Genomic DNA, 16,636 nt, shown 5'->3' on the forward strand with positions numbered 1-16,636 from the left:
TGCCATTTGGGCTTCCTCTGTACTCCTTCTTTCTATTCCTTTTTCTTTTTTCTTTCTCTCTTTACATTGTTGAAGATAGTAAAAGTAATTTCCAGGTCTTATGTAATTTCACCCTTACATACTTCAATATGAATCTCTACAAAATGTGAACTTTTGCAAAGTTAGCACAATTCTATAATCACATATAATGAGCGTAAACATAACATTCTTCTTGATATCATTTAGTAATCAGTCCATACTTAATTTCCTGGACTTTTTCAAAAGTGTATTTTTACATTAGTTTTATTTGAATCAAAATCCAAACAATACTCACAACTCATATTTGGTTCTTTTAGCTCTTTACCTACCTTGATTTTTTTCTCCCCTGCCTTGTTTTCACGCAGGTGACTTGTTACTGAATGTGTTGCTTTTACATATTTTGTATTTGTTTGTTTGCTTCCTTGTGGTGTCATTAAATTTGTTTATCTCTCATAATTTTTCTATGAATGGAGGCCAGCTCTAGGAGCTTTGACAAATTTGTGCACACATTCTTTTTTTTTTTCTTAATTGGTGGGGGTTGCTGGAGTACTTAAGAGAAGATGCTGTGGTCTTCATGCCATGTCATGTCAGGAGGATCTACATTTCTGATATTTTACTTTTAATGGAATAGTTATTTCTGCCCATTGTAAAATTTCACTCTGTATTTCACCTTACAGTGGATGGTTTAATCCACTGTTGCTTATTGCTTAAGTCAATTATTTGATTAAGGATTGCACAATTGGTGGTTTCTGATTTTATAATTCCTGTCATAAGTGTTAGCTGAAATCCATCTAAAAAATAACTTTCTCATTCCACTTAGGGCTATTTGATTGCCCTGCCATACAATTTGCACCAGAAGGCAAGATAAATGACTATTTCTTTTTCTTCTAATTGTCAGTTTTCAGAGTAATTATAGCCCTAGTTATCTCTAATAGTGAATGATGGGGTTTTATTTCTCTTGTCATTAATTCAAAGGTTTTGATATATTCATGTGTGTCAAACAAGTGTAGACATAATTTAATATTTACACACAAAAATTTGCAAAGCTAGTACAGAGTGGTCTCACATAGTCTATCCCTAGTTCTCTCTATTAGCATCTTACATGAAAATGGATAATTTATCACAATTAATGAAATAATATTGATCTATTATTTATTAATTAAAATCCACCCTTTATTCATTTCTTTTCTTTTTTTTTTAACCTAATGTCTTTGTTCTACTCTAGGGTTCCATCTAGAATACTACATAATATTTAACTGTCATCTCTCTCCTTAGGCTACCCATGACACTTTCTTAGACTTTCCTTGCTTTGGAAAATCTTGACAGGTTTGAGTAGTACTGTTCAGGTATTTTATAGAGTGCTCCCCAGTCAGGATTTCTCTAATGTCCCTCTCATGTTTAGACTGAGATTATGAGTTTTTGAGAGAAAGACTGTGGTAAAATCAAAGGAACATACAATCAACATGATTGGTTGCTGTTGTTGACCTTGATCACCTGAATGATTTCATATTTCTCCATTATAAAGTTTTTTTTTTAACCTTTTTAACCTTTCCATACTGTACTTTTTGGATAGGAAGTTACTATCATGCCATCCAGACTTAAGAGCAGAATATCTTCAAAAGTTATTTGGAATTCTGCATAAGAGATTTGTCTTTCCTTATTTATTTCATCATTTATATCTGAGAAGACTCATGAATATTTATTTGATATTTTGGGTCATAATAAAATACTATTGAATTTATTTTATTGCTTGAGTCTTTCCATCTTTAACCACAGGGAGTGGTTTTTTTATTCCCCCCCTTCCTTGGTTTGATTTTTTTTTTTTTTTTTTTTTGGCTCCTGTGTCCATTTGATGTACTCTCATTCTGTAAGGTGAAGTTTTCATTTGTTTGGGGGTAATTCCTCACTTTGTGACACACAATATGCTTGAGGCTCATCCTGTAAACTTCCTAGAATAAGCCATTCCTCTGAAGAGCTGTTTCTTTTTTACCCCCTGAGAAAATGATATTAGACACCAAGATCTAGTACTAGGTGTGCTCCTTGCTACTGGGCTGTCCTTGATAAAGGCTCATAATTCATTTTGATTCTCAAGTGTTTTCGTCTTGCTCTAAAGAGAGCCTCCCCCAGTTTGGCTCCAGTGTTCTACTTAAATAATTCCATTGACCATGGGTAATTTTCTTTCTTCCTGGCACAAAAAGAGGATCCCTGGCTCTCTTGACACATTTTCCAGATCTAGAAGTAGCCCTTGTTCTAATTGTGGGAAATGTTTTTTGTAGACCAAAATTAGGGCACCAGGATTTGCTACGGGACTCTTATTGTTTCTAGAATTTTACAATCAGCCTAGTGAAGAAATATGTACCTTTGAAAAGAAAAAAAGTTCATACATATTAATTCTATTTCTTTAATTTTATACTTTTATATTACAATGAATTTATTGGTTTCCAGTGTAAGAGCAATACATGGGCATTGTATTTAGTGCATGTGTGGGTAAAATGTATATAATGTGTGTACACATATATGTGTATGGATTCTTATAAATAATGTTAGGTTGCTTATGAACAATAAGATTAATGAACAAAATTTTGGGTATTTTTGTAGCTCTTTGTGCCTTTAGAAAATATCCCATGTTTATATAACCAAATATTACATTCTAATGTTATAATAATTGTTTCATTGTTAGATTATGTCATTAATTTTGTATATAATTAGTTTCATTCCATTGTATTTGTTTTTAATTACTAGAGTGCTCTAATTTCAAGTTAAAGATACACGCATAATATAGGTTTAAAATTGAATCTATATAGCACGGTATATTCAAAGAAATCTTTGCATTTCTGTACCCTTCACATTGTTCTCTTCCTTACCATATAGGAAATCTTTTCTCTTTGCTGTTTTTAGTTTTTTTCTTCCAAAGTTTTCTTTAGAAAATTTTCTATTCCTTAATATTTTTAACCTAAAAATATGTATTAGAGCTTACTCCATATGAATATAGGGAGCTTCTTTATTCCTTTTATAGAGTACACAATTTTCTTGTGTATATGTGCCATAATTTATTCAAACAATCCTCTATCAATGGGTGTCTGGGTTCTCTCCAATCTTCTGCCATTACAAATAATGTCATGATGAATAACAGTATGTATTTGTCATTCTGTATTTTTGCTACTGTATTTTCCCACTCTTTGTAAAGTAGGAATAATGAAAGTAACTTATAGATTTGTTGAGAGCATAAAATGTGATGTGGTACATAATGTCATGTTTGGCACATAATAATTGTAGCTGCAAATATAATTGTTTAACTCTAAGTGCTGCGATTCATGTTACAGGGTATTGTGAAAACTCCTCAGAGAGGAGTTTATTCTCAACTGTGTGTGTGTGTGTGTGTGTGTGTGTGTGTGTGTGTGTAGGAACAGGAGTGGAGGTGGGAAAGGTTAGAAAAAGTCACACTTTAGTGGAGGCTTGAAGGTGAACAGATTTTGGGGTGAGAGAGGATGTTCAAGGCCAAAGGAGCATATTGGGAGGTCAGATCGTGAAAGAGAAATTATGGAGAACAGTAAGTAGAGGGGGGTATAAAGGAGAAGAATGGTGACAGACGTCCTGGGAGAGGTAAGCAATTGGCAGATCCTGAGGGTCTTTGGCTGCTATTCAAGTACTTAATTCTGTAAAGTTACTAAAGGATTTTAAGCCAAGGAGGAAAATGAAAAACTTTTTATTAAAAAATAATTATGCTAGCACTTCTTCTGGCATGCAAGAAATTCAGGCAAAAAATAAGAGGAACTGAGCCAGCACAGTGAGGGTCGGGCTGGGAAGATGATCCCCATTCTTGAGCCTCTTTCGTTTCCAACTCAAGTTTCCATCTCACCTGTTTCTCCTTTTGGATTTCTTTGCTTGTTTGTTGAGGCAGCTGTTTCCTAAGGCATGGGTGGAAGTCTCTTTCTAACTCGAAGCTCTTTGGAGGTGATCTCACATACTCCGTGGTTCCAGATGTGACTTCCGTATAACTGACTTGAGTGCTGCCTCTCCCTTTCTAACCTAACTCTAGAATCCTAATGTGGCACATCCATCTATCAGCTCGACTTTTCTAGTTGGATTTCCTCTAAACACTTTGCACTTAGCATTTCTCGAACCAATATCATCTGGTCCCTTCCCTCACCCACAAAACCCAAGTCTTTGACTTTTTTCTGTTTCCATCCTCATTACCTGCTTTACCATGTACTTTCCACTGAAGCAAACATACTACTTAAATCTATCCAAGTGGCTCACAGGGATCAGCACCTAGATGCTGGAAAACCTATGGTCTGAGTCTAACTTTCTCTTCATTTCCACTGCAGTAACCTTAATTTTGGCACTTATTGCTCCTTACTTGTTCTATTCCAGTAACTTCAATAATTTTATACCAACTCTTTTCCCTTCTCTTCAAGATCCAGCTTCTATACTATGTCCTTAGTGAAGCTCTAGGTGAATCAGTCTCCTCCCATTTCTTAGCATGCATGACTCCCTTTCTCCTCTGAGCTATCACAGCATTTCTGAGAACCTTGACCTTCATCTTGTCAACTATTGTTACAACTTTCCTTCTCGGACTTGATTGTAAATGTGAGTCTCCTTTATAACCCCATGTACTATTTTATTGGTGGGGGATTCCTCACATTTTTTTTCTTTTTCTTTTCTCTCTCTCTCTCTTTTTTTTTTTCAGGGCTGATGGGACCTAGGACCTTGCGCTTGCTGGGCAAGTGACCAACCATGTGCTCTCAAAAAGCTCTCATGATTTCTCATGCAATACGGGACTCAGAAAAGTGCTATGGAATTATTTGTGTGCTTTGTTACCTTTAGGTCAAGATATAGTCAGTTAATGAAAAATGGTTTCATTTTATAATCATGATCCAAAGTCTTAACACAGTGTATTGAGTATTTGGAAGGAATCAGGCAGCATGCCCAATGTGTCCAAGCCTCATTTTACTTATTCATGTAACTACCCTATGAGATGGGTTATGCTTTTACCTCCTTTATATCAAAGAGAAAACTAAAATTTAGAGAAATTACTTTAGTGGCACAAAACTGTAAACCAGTGAAAGGAAGAACCATGATTTAAGCCCAGCTGAAAAATGTCTATGCCTTCAATACAACGTCAAATGCTTCCCTGATTCAAGATTGTTGAATTGAAGAACAGGAGAGAGGGGTAAGTCCAGAGTTATGATGGGTCAATGACATGGTGTGACTTTGGTGAGATTCAAGACAGCCTATGCGTCTGTTTTGAGGGAACATTAGATGTGGGAAGGTCTTCTCACCTTTCCCTGCCCTTCTTCCCCCAGTCCTCTCAGGCAGTATGAATATAGCTTAGGGTTTGAGGAACAGAACTGTCTTGCTGGACTGTGATTGATTCCCTGTTCTCCCTTCTACCCTACCAAGAGCTAGCTGTTCTTGAGATTTAGCACAAATCACTCAATTTCTTATTTAAATTATTTTTAAAGTCTTCTCTGTCCATTAAATTACTTGACTTAGTATCATCTCATTTAAGCCCAGCCTAATAATGAAGAAGATAGTGGAGACTTCTCTAATTAGCGCACGTCTATGCAAAGCCTTATCATTGTCTGACAAAAAGAATATGTTCTTATTTTTATCATCAAGGCATACTTTCCTGCTGCTAATTTGGGGTTAGGATAGTCATTTTAAGAAAGGGAAGAGAGAACGAGAGAGAAGAGAGAATATTTCAGAAATGAACGAATACACTTTATTCATTCAACAGATATTTGTTGAGAACCTTCTAGGTACCAGGCACTGTGACATGGGCCATGGAACACAGCAGTACCCAGACAAGAGCTCTGCTGTTACAAAGTTTTGAGTGTAGAGAGAGGCAGGTAAGTGAATGTCAAGATGCTACAGTGGGACTCTTTCTGTTCTTGTTTTGTTTCTCCTAGGTGAGAAAGATATGAGGTCTGTCATATAACTCCATATATTTAAGGAAGGAAGAGAAGATGTATGCAACAGATGCTAGGGGTAAATCACTTCTGCTACTCACCTTTTGCTTATAAAACAGTGGAGATTCAAGAGAGAGTGAAATCCAGAGGGAGAGAGAGGAAGAGAGAAACTTTGAGAGAACCACCTCGAGGACTTGACATATGTGTCCTGGATGTGGGGAACCGTTGTTGACTCCTGCCCTGACTCTATAGGTCAGGGACCCCCATCAGGCAGGAAAGAGAAAAATGGCTGTCCTGGAAAAGATTCACTTCAACTAAGGTGCTGGATGAGGAAGGATGAGTTTGCATGAACCAGTGGACCACCCAAGACAGAGCTGTAGCACAGTGCCTGGAACAACCAAAAGAAATAAGCGGTTTGAATCCCTGTCTGTTCATGGTTGGGGGAGGGGAGCCTAAAGTCTGCTCTGGGTAGAGTTCTGCTTCTTCCTTGCCTATAAAAACAGCCTCTGGCAGGGAGCTGCATGAAAGTGATATTGGGCTGAGCTTCACTCGTGTCTAGAAGGCATGCCATAACTGCATCTGCGCCTAAATATGCTCTTTCCCCAGAGACCCTCTTCCTCTTGTTCTGGCTGGGGAGAGTGAGGGAGCTGGAAGTAGGAGAGAAGGAGTGGGCAGGACCTGCTGGGCTCTGCTGCTGAGGCTTCTTTGCCTGAGCCAATCTGAGCTGCAGAAAGCTTTCACTTGAAGAAAGTTAAAATTGGAGTTATTTCATTGATCTGGCTCTTTCTGAATCTGAAGTAAGACTTCTAGTGAGTAAGGAGAATCAGAAAAACTGTGGAATCTGCTTGTAATTTCATCTGAGAAGGAAAAAACAAATCCAGAGAGAGAAAGTTTAGGCGGAGCTTCTGAGAAAAGATAAAGCTGCTCCATGATCATAAATCTCATTCATTCACAAGGACTGTTTCACGCCAATCACACACACATGCGCACACACCTATTATACATTACCAGGAAGCATTATGTGAAAAGGTTTTGGTATGTGACAGTGGGAATTTAGACTGGGACACGCAAACCATTTCCATAAGAAACTAAATATAATAAAGACACCAAGTACTCCTCCTCTCCTCCTCCCTTAACTTCCTGTCCTCCATCTCTTATTTCATTCAAATCATTTACAGTGTGTGGGGACTTTTAGTTTAGTTTGGTGATTTCAGAGTCACTCTCATGGTGGGACTGTACAGAGATAAATACATCTGTGAGTCAGAAATATTACCACTACCAAGACTAATAATCTCACTGCCTTGTCATCTTGCTCGGTCAAAAGGCAATCTCAAAGCTAGAGAGAATTCTTCTTAGTATGCAGTTCTTATCTAGGGAGAGTATTTGATGTTAGATCTTTGGTAACATTGTTTTATGGGAAGGGATCTTTATCTTGCATACTACCTTCAAAGAAAAATTAAACAAAAGTGAATAAGTTGAAGAAAATTGAATGTGAAAATTTCCTCTTTCAATAATGTACAGTAGGAAATGACAGTATCCAGATATGAACACTGATTAAATAATATTACTAGATGTCTTTTTAAAACGATTGTATCATTCGTATTTTTTATCAGAAGTTCAGTTCATTAGTAATAATGAGAAAAAAGTAGAAAAATAGTAGAAAAATAATAACAGTATCTTTAGCACTAAACACTTAATAATTGAGTACTATTATATTCCGAGCATTAAACCTAGGCTTATATTTGCCAGGGAATTAACTGGACATATGTTTGCTTTCCATCCCTATGTATGCTCATTGTTTTTCAAGGGCATATTGAAATAGACATTAGCAAAATGGGTGCATAGCTTTAAATATACAAAATAAATCAAATGCCCTACCATTTATTGAATATGTTTTTCCTTTCCTTTTAAATTTTTAACATAAAAATAGCCTGTTTAGCTATTATATGCTAAAACCAATAAACAGTATAAAGTGAATAAAACTCAATGTCTTAAAGTATTGTTATTTATCATAATTTGTAAGTCTCTGTGGCCTAATAGAGGCTATATCTATTATTCACACTGGAGTACTTGCAGGAATGAGACAGAGAACTCTTAATAAATGTGCTGAAGTGAGAGGTGTAAACTGGGACTGTTCTGTGATTACTGGAACATTCGTTCAGTCACTTTGGCTCATACAGTAGTTGTCTACTTCTTGCTTAAAAGAAGCTGATGCGTTGGCAGACACTTTGAACTCTGACCCACACAACTATTTGTGGATCCAGTCTCAGAGATGCTTTATCTTCCACATGTGGCTTCCAAAGGTACCCTGGGTGTTGCCATCTGGGAGAATTTATGGACCATTCCTGGAAATGAGGCAATCATGTTCACCCACATTCCATTGGCAGGGATTCAGTTCTTTGGCCACATCTAAATCCAATGGTGACTTCAAATTGTAGTTCAGTCAAGTACCCCAGAGGAAAGGGGAAAATGGTTCAGCAACAGACAGCCAGTATTTTTCCACAGCTAAAAAATAGAACATTTAAATTAATGTTTACACGTTTGTAGAATCATGTGAAAAATTTGGATTCAGCAGAAATGAACTGACAACTCAAAATTATACTTTATCTCTTGAACATTATTATTCTTGTTTGTCTAAACTAGCCTCAATTGATTAAAAAATGTTAGAAAAAATGTATTTTCTACTAATTCAAAATTGAAAATGATTGTTCAATAATTCCACCACATTATTTCTCTCAGAATCCATGTTCCCAATCCCCTTTTATTTTGACTGCCTTTTATAATAAAAGGAGCATAGGCTTCAGAGTCAGGAAGACCTAAGTTTTAATACTGACTGCCAATTATCAGGTGTAGGTCTGGAAGAAACTATGTAGTCTTCCTGAGCCTCAGTTTTCTGTACTGTAAAATGGGTTCTTGTGAGAGTAATGAAGATGACCAACTTCACTGTACATCAGCCATAGTAGATGAACAGCAATATTGATCCCTTTCTCCTAGAGTGCTTACCTTCTGTGGGATGTACTTAAATAATTGAATAATTGCCATTATAAGTGACCACCCTCTCACTCTAATTAGTAAACCACTCCAACTGAAAATAAATCATATAATCCTGAAGTGCAGAAATTATAGTTGCTAAAGTGTTTTTTAAAAATTTACCCTTCTTCAAACATAATTAATAAGTAATTGAATACAAAAAATTCTAGTTCTTCCCAGATCCCTAATTTTGTATAAATGACATTGTCATTCATCATTTGGAAGATTTCTGAAATTTCTGTGAGTGCAGGAAGGCAGGTACCTTCATGGCAAGATAAATTTACTTTTTCATCACAGAAATGCAGAGAATGTTTTAGAGATTTCTATGTCTTCGAAGAGACATGAGAATAGTGAAGAATGATATAGGAATAGGTGAGTTTGTAGGACCTGACAATATATCACTGGAGATTACACTTTCCTGAGTTATAATAATCAGCATTTGTCACAAACTAGTTTATTCTTCAGAAGGTGAAAAGTAGAATATAATCCTTGCATGCTTCATGCCTAACCAGTCTCTTTGGCAATATTTTTACTTTGGAGTTTTGATAATATGCACAATATACTTGACTTTTTATTTTCTGGTACTGGGGATTGAACCCAGGGGTGCTTAATCCCCAGCTCTTTCTAAAACTTTATTTAGAGGCAGGATCTCACTAAATTACTGAGGCTAGCTTTGATTCTCCTGCTTCAACCTCCTGAGCCTCTGGGATTACAGGTATGCACCACCATGTCCAGGTATTCTTGAATTCTAAGGCTGTTTCTTCCAGTGTCTCCAAAACATTTGACAACCAAAGGGAATTTAAGGCTAACTACTAAAAATCAGAACAGGTTTCCACCAAGTTATGTATTTCCTCCCAAATATTAAGATGTTGATTTTCTAAAACCCTGGATGGGATGATCTTAGTGAATATCTGAATAATTGTCAAAAATAGAATTATCACTAAATCTTGCCTTTAAAGGAAATTAAGTGCCTATTGTATTAAATCTACAACTCCACTTCAGGAATTTCAAAAAATATTAAAGGAATAATTTAATTCTAGGCTACTTTTGGTTTCTTAATAACTTTAGGGAAGGAAAGGATCCATATGGAGCTAAGAAAATGTAGGCAAAACCCTGAAGATTCCTGTCTTCTGCTCCATGTTCAATGATTGTGCTATCATCACAGATAGGCTTGTGCCGATCCCACTCTTACTGTGCCCTTTTCCTTTGTGACTTCTCTGAGTTTATAACTGCCACCTTCTCCAACTTCATTGCATCTTTTTAAAAATTATTTATTTATTTATTTATTTATTTATTTTTTAAAGACTGCATTTTGATTTATTGTACAGGAATGGGGTACATCATTTCATTTCTCTTTTGGTACATGACGTAGATTCATACCATTTGTGTAATCATATATGTACATAGGATAATGATGTCCTTACTCAGGGTTCAAGATGCAAACTACATATTTTGCAAATGAATTTGTGTTGTGTTAACAGTGAGGACTAGAAAGCTGATTTTTGGTGATGCACGCATCTTAGCTGAGATTTCAAGACAAACTTATTCCATGTTTGCTTTTAATAAATGGTTGACATTTTAAACTTGCATAAGAACTGTGATTTATTTGAAAATGCCATAATATTATTCTTCTTTATGGCTGAATAATATTCTATTGTGTATATATGCCACAGTTTCTTTATCCATTCATCTGTTGAAGGGCATCTAGGTTGGTTCCATAATCTAGCTATTGTGAACTGAGCTGCTATAAACATTGATGTGGCTGTGTTACTATAGTTTGCTGATTTTAAGTCTTTTGGGTATAATCCGAGGAGTGGGATAACCGGGTCAAAAGGTGGGTCCATTCCAAGTTTTCTGAGGATTCTCCACACTGCTAAGTGAAATAAGCCAATCCCAAAAAACCAAAGGCTGAATGTTTTCCCTGATAAGTGGAGAATAATATATAATGGGGGTGGGGGTTGGGGAGTGAGAGAAGAATGGGGGAACTTTAGATTATGTAGAAGGAAATGAGAGGGAGGGGAATATGAAAAATGGTGGAATGAGACAGACATCCTTACCCTATGTACATGTATGATTACACGAATGGTATGAATCTACATCGTGTGCCAATCATAGAAACGAAATGATGTACCCCATTTGTGTACAATGAATCAAAATGCAGTCTGTAAAAAATTTAAAAATAAATAAATACATTTTAAAAAGGGCTGTGATTAAAAAAACTTTTTTGTAGCTGTAGATGGATAGCATGTCTTTATTTTATTTATTTTTTAATAAGCCTCACACATGAGAGGCAAGACCTCTGTCACTGAGCTACAGCCCCAGCCCCAAATGCTGTGATTTTGATGACACTGAAATAATTCTTCTTTGTTGTTGTGGACTTTCTATAGTATAGGATGACCAAAGAAACCTTGTGTTCCTTTATGGCAGGAGAAAAGGTTGAATCAACTTGACCGGTCTAGTAGCTCTATATTAATAACTTTGGAAGGAATATCTGTAAAAGAAATTGTGGTGTGGTACCATGTGCCTATAGGGATATCTATCACATTTATAGTGCTTGTTAAACTCAAAATGATATTTAAATTATAGGAAAGTTATGATAGACTGACCGAGGTTTGATGGCAAGCTTTCATTTTCTGCATCAAACATTTGCTGAATAAAGATTTGGGAATTTAAATATGGCCTTCTCAGGAGATGAGCAGTTCTCATGGAGAGACTCAAGTACTGTCGACAGGCCTTCAGAGTTCACTTGAAGGTCTCCTTTCATTGGGATAGATGACTTGGCAGGAGGAATGGACCGCAGAAATGTTGCCTTTTTCAATTTCACACTCTCCTTTCTTCACTCATCATAGCTAATAGATAGATATCTAATTTTCCCTCCATTCTCACATCATTTTTCATACCTTGTTACAAGGTGTCTCCCATATTTCTGTGCAGATCAAGGGCAGACCTGAGCAGACCAAGGCAGTGAGCTTTAGCTAAATGCTTATGCCATTTTCCTAAGTTATAACTAGCATGGAACACTTGCAGAGGTCATAGGAAATAGCTATTTTTGTTTCTTAAATTATTTAAATATATTCTAACAAACCAAGAGTCAAATGTTATTTAACCTATCTATGGTTCATAGCCTTCTAAAATAAAATTGAAATTGATCCCAGAAGAAAGTCTAGAAGGAATTCCAGTGTTTTGAAAAATGAAAGATAAAAATAATATTTTATTCTTATTAAAATATTCCTTCTGGGAAGAATAATATGATATGGAGATGTGATGGTCAGATGGGTGAAATTGTGTAGTGGAAAATCAAACTAAATTTTGCACTTTGGTGTCAGGTACATAGACACAGCAAGTACAGATGAATGGTTCCATGATTCCTCATCATTTCCAGGGACTTATGGTTGACCCTTTTGTGAATATATAACTATTTTTTTAAAATGATAAATAAAATATGGTATGCTCAAATATAAGGATCACGAGTAAGGGATTTCAAGTTCATGCTTTCAAATATATCCATAGAGTTGAGCCATTAGAGAGAGATCAGATTCACAATGGCCGAAGACTCAATCTTATTTGAATGTGACATTTACAAAATTGGATCTCTGCAATTATAGTGATATAATCTATTAATATACATAAATGATATATGCTCAGTTAACTAGTCTTAAGAGTGGCTTAAAATTTCCTCCAAGTTTCCCAGGTAGGCTGGAATCTAGAACTTTCTTTTTTTTTGACATTATTCATTTGAATGGTAATATCGTCATCCTACCACAATCAGCATAAATTTTTCCAATTCATTCTGGAATATGTTTGTGTGAGTGTGTGTATGTATTTGTTTACCTTAAGCATTGGGTAAGGGTAGCAGCTGACATTAAAGGCTATTGGAATTTTTTGTTGCTAAAGCAGATTGCAGGTTGTAGGATTTTTTAAACAACCGATTCTAGGCATTCTATAATTCCTGTTCTCCTGGAGAGACACTGACAACTTTTTATTATCTCCTGGGTTGAGCTGATGACAAAAGAGTTTTCCTGGTGCTCCTCTTAAACCAAAATTTTCTCATTTTCTTTTCTCATAGGCCCCTAGGCTCTTGTTTTCTGAGATAAATCACTCTCTCTCTCTCTTTTTTTTTCCCAAAGCAAAATGAAAGGGGCAATTATACCCTTGGTGAATCTTAATTGTCCCAATTAACTAAGTCAGTTTCTGAAATCTGAGCTGAAAATGAAGCTTAGAAGGTACCTTCAATAAACAGAATTTGTTAAGTCAACTTGAGCATTTTTTTTTTTTTTTCAAGAAAAGTCAGTTATTTGAATACTGAAATGCAGTTGTAGTACTGGTGCCTTCAACTGAGCTTAGAATAAAAATAATGTGCTATCTACATACATAATTTAAAATATTAAATTAAGGGGAATAAAACCAAAATCAACCAAACAAAAATTAATACTGAGTATCACTTAAACAGATATATATATATTTTTTTATCGTCCAGAGGTCTTTGACTTTTTATTTTTTTATTTGTTGGTGCTGGGGATTGAACTCAGGGGCACTCAACCACTTAGCCACATCCCCAGTCCTTTTGTGTTTTATTTAGAAACAGGGTCTCACTGAGTTGTTAAGCACCTTGCTGAATTTCTGAGGCTGATTTTGAACTTGGTTTTGATCCTCCTGCTTCAGCCTCCTGAATTGCTGGGATTACAGGTCTGTGCTACTGTGCCAGCTGTAACTTTTTAAATCTCTATTATGCCATAAATTCATAGGGAGTAGTTCCCCTCAGCTCAGGTGCCTTTCCAGTTTTTCTTTTGCTTTTATCTATTGGATTTTTTATTGGTTCATATTAATTATACAAAAATATGTTTTGATATTAGGGTGACAATGGCTTTATTGAATGAGTTTGGAATGTTTCCTCCGTTTCTATTTCATGGAATAATTTGAGGATCATTGGCATTCATTCTTTAAAGATCTGGTAAATTCAGCTGTGAATCTCTCAGTATCTGGACTTTTCTTTGTTGAGAGGCTTTTTATTATTGCTTCAATTGCCTTGCTTGTTATTGGTCTATTTAGGTTTTTTATATGTCCTCTTGGTTCAGTTTTGGTAGGTTATATGCATCTAGACAACTGTCCATTTCTTCTAGATTTTCCAATTTATTGCAATTTAGATTTTCAAAACAGTCCCTAAACATCCTCTGGATTTCTGTTATGTTATTATAATGTTTTCATTTTTGTCTCTAATCATTTGCATCTTCTCTTTCTTTTGGTTTAGCTAAGAGTTTATGAGTCTTGTTTGTCTTTCAAAAAACCCAACTCTTTGCTTCATTAAGTTTTAAAAATTTCTATATTATTAATTTTAGTTTTGATCTTTATTACTGATTTCCTTATTTCTAGTGTTGGCATTGTGTTCTTATTTCTTAAAGACTTTGAGATGTGTCATTGGGTTGCTTATTTGATATCTCATTTTTTTAATGTACGCCTTCACAGATGTAAACTTCCCTTTTAGTACAGGCTTTGCTGTATCCCAGAGTCTGGCATACTGTATTTTCATTTTCATTTAATTCTGAGAATTTTGACATTTCCTCCTGATTTCTTCAATGACCCATTCATTATTCGGAAGTGTATTATGCAATCTCCATGAACTTGTAGGTCACACTCAATTTTATTGCTGTTGATTTCTAAATTCATTCCATCATGATCTGAAAGTTTCCCGACATTTAAAATTTTTTCATATTTGTTGAAGTTTGTTTTATAGCTTTAATACATGATTAATTTTGGAGAAAATTCTATGAGCAGCTGAATTCAGTTGTCATGAGATAAAATATTCTGTAGATGTCTTTTATGTCTATTTGAAATCTGATGTGCCTTTGTGGTTTCTCTGTCTAGATGACCTATCAGTGAGAATGACATATTGAAGTTCCCCACTAGTATTGTACTAGGACATGTCAGTCACTTTATGTCAAGTAATGTTTGTTTTAGGAAATTGGATGCACCAATTTATGAGGGCATATATACTTAATATCATTTTATTTTATTCTTGTATTGTTCCCTTTACCAATATCTGATGACCGTCTTTGTCTCTTCTTGCTAAGTTTGCTTTGTCTGATATAAGAGTGTTTACTCCTGCTTGCTTTTGGGTTACATTTGCACGTAATATTAATTTCCATCCTTTCACTTTCAGTTTGAGAATGTTTGTGAGGTGTGTTTCATTGAGACTGTATACAGTTGGGTCTTGTTTTTACATCTAATCTATCGGTCTGTCTTTTAAATGGAGAATTAAAATCATTTACATTCAGCTTATTGAAGGTGTGTGTTACTTTCTGTCATTTTGTTTTATATCTAATGTTTGAATCATTCTTAATTCTTATTTGATTATTTTTAGTGTGATTTATTGTTTCTCATTCTCTTTTGCTTATTTTTATCTTTTTTTCTGTGTGTAGGATTTGTTTGAGTGTCATCTACAATGCTGGTTTAGTGGCCAAGAATTTCTTTGGTTCATGCTTATCTTGGAAGGTTTTTATTTCATCTTCTATTCTGAAGGATATCTTTACTGGATATAGTAATTTAGATTGGCAGTTATTTTCTTTAACAACTTGAAATACATTATTCAAAGTCTTTTAGAGTTTCTTCTGAGAAATCTTCTGTTATTCTAATGGGTTTACTTTTTATAAGTGACTTGGTACTTCTCCCTTGCAGCTTTTAAATTTCTTTCTTTGTTCTGAAATTTTAAAATGTGTAGTATAATATGTTATGGAGAGGTTCTTTCTGGTCCTGTCTATTTGGAATTCTAAGCACCTTCAGTATCCGCATGTTCATTTCATTCCCAAGATTAGAGAAGTTTTCTGCTATCATTTAACTAAGTTTTCTATTCCATTAGTCTGTATCTCTTTCCTTTTCTAGACCAATGAGTCTTATAATTTTTGTCTTTTAATAGTATTCCAAATTCTTGTATGTTCTATTCACAGTTTCATACTTTTTCTTTATTATTCTTGAGTTTTCTAATTCCTTTACCTTGTATTTGAGCCCTAATGTCTTTCTTCTGCTTGAATTTATTCTGTAGGTGATACTCTCCACCGAGCTTTATATTTAAGTTTTTTTTTTTATTTCTAGGATTTCTATTTCGTTCTTTTTCAGAATATTGATCTCTTTGTTGGAACGCTTTTTCATATCCTCTATTTTCTCCTTAGTTCATTTCTTGGGTCTCTTTTTAAAAATTCATTGATCATTTTAATAATCAACTTTGTATTCTTCAGCATTTCCTCCACTTCAGAATCTATGACTTCAATTATTGTAGTGTTATGAACTTTTGGAGGCATCCTATTAACTTGTTTTCTAATGTTTCCTACATTTCTGTATTGAGATTTGTGTATCTGCTGGGATGGAGAGCTTTTCCACTGGTATGTGAGAATCATTTTTTGATTATCTTCTTTCTCTTTACTAGGTACCCCAGATTAGCATTATATCTCACTGTCAAAGCACCCACCCCAAATGATTATAATGCTATGATCAATCCTTAGCATTGCTTTGAGAAAAGATAATAATCACAAAGAATTTTAACCACTTGTGGGAAGACCATGTACTAATGAACCATAAAAACTTATTGAAAATCTTCTACAAAACGCCACAAGAACAGAAGTGGAAAAAAAAAGAGAGTGATACTCTAGAATAGGCCAAAAAAAATTAGGTATTAAATAAAGTAA

The 16,636-nt window shown here is 35.0% G+C and overlaps 1 long non-coding RNA gene across 1 annotated transcript in view; it reads left to right on the forward strand.

The window, feature by feature from the left end:
• LOC124985507 (uncharacterized) overlaps positions 1–16,636 on the forward strand; it is a 90,799-nt gene that overhangs the window by 59,837 nt on the left and 14,326 nt on the right. The gene's annotated exons all lie outside the window — the stretch shown is intronic.

This window comes from Sciurus carolinensis, chromosome 5 (genome assembly GCF_902686445.1).
Source record: "Sciurus carolinensis chromosome 5, mSciCar1.2, whole genome shotgun sequence".
Lineage (NCBI taxonomy): Eukaryota > Metazoa > Chordata > Mammalia > Rodentia > Sciuridae > Sciurus > Sciurus carolinensis.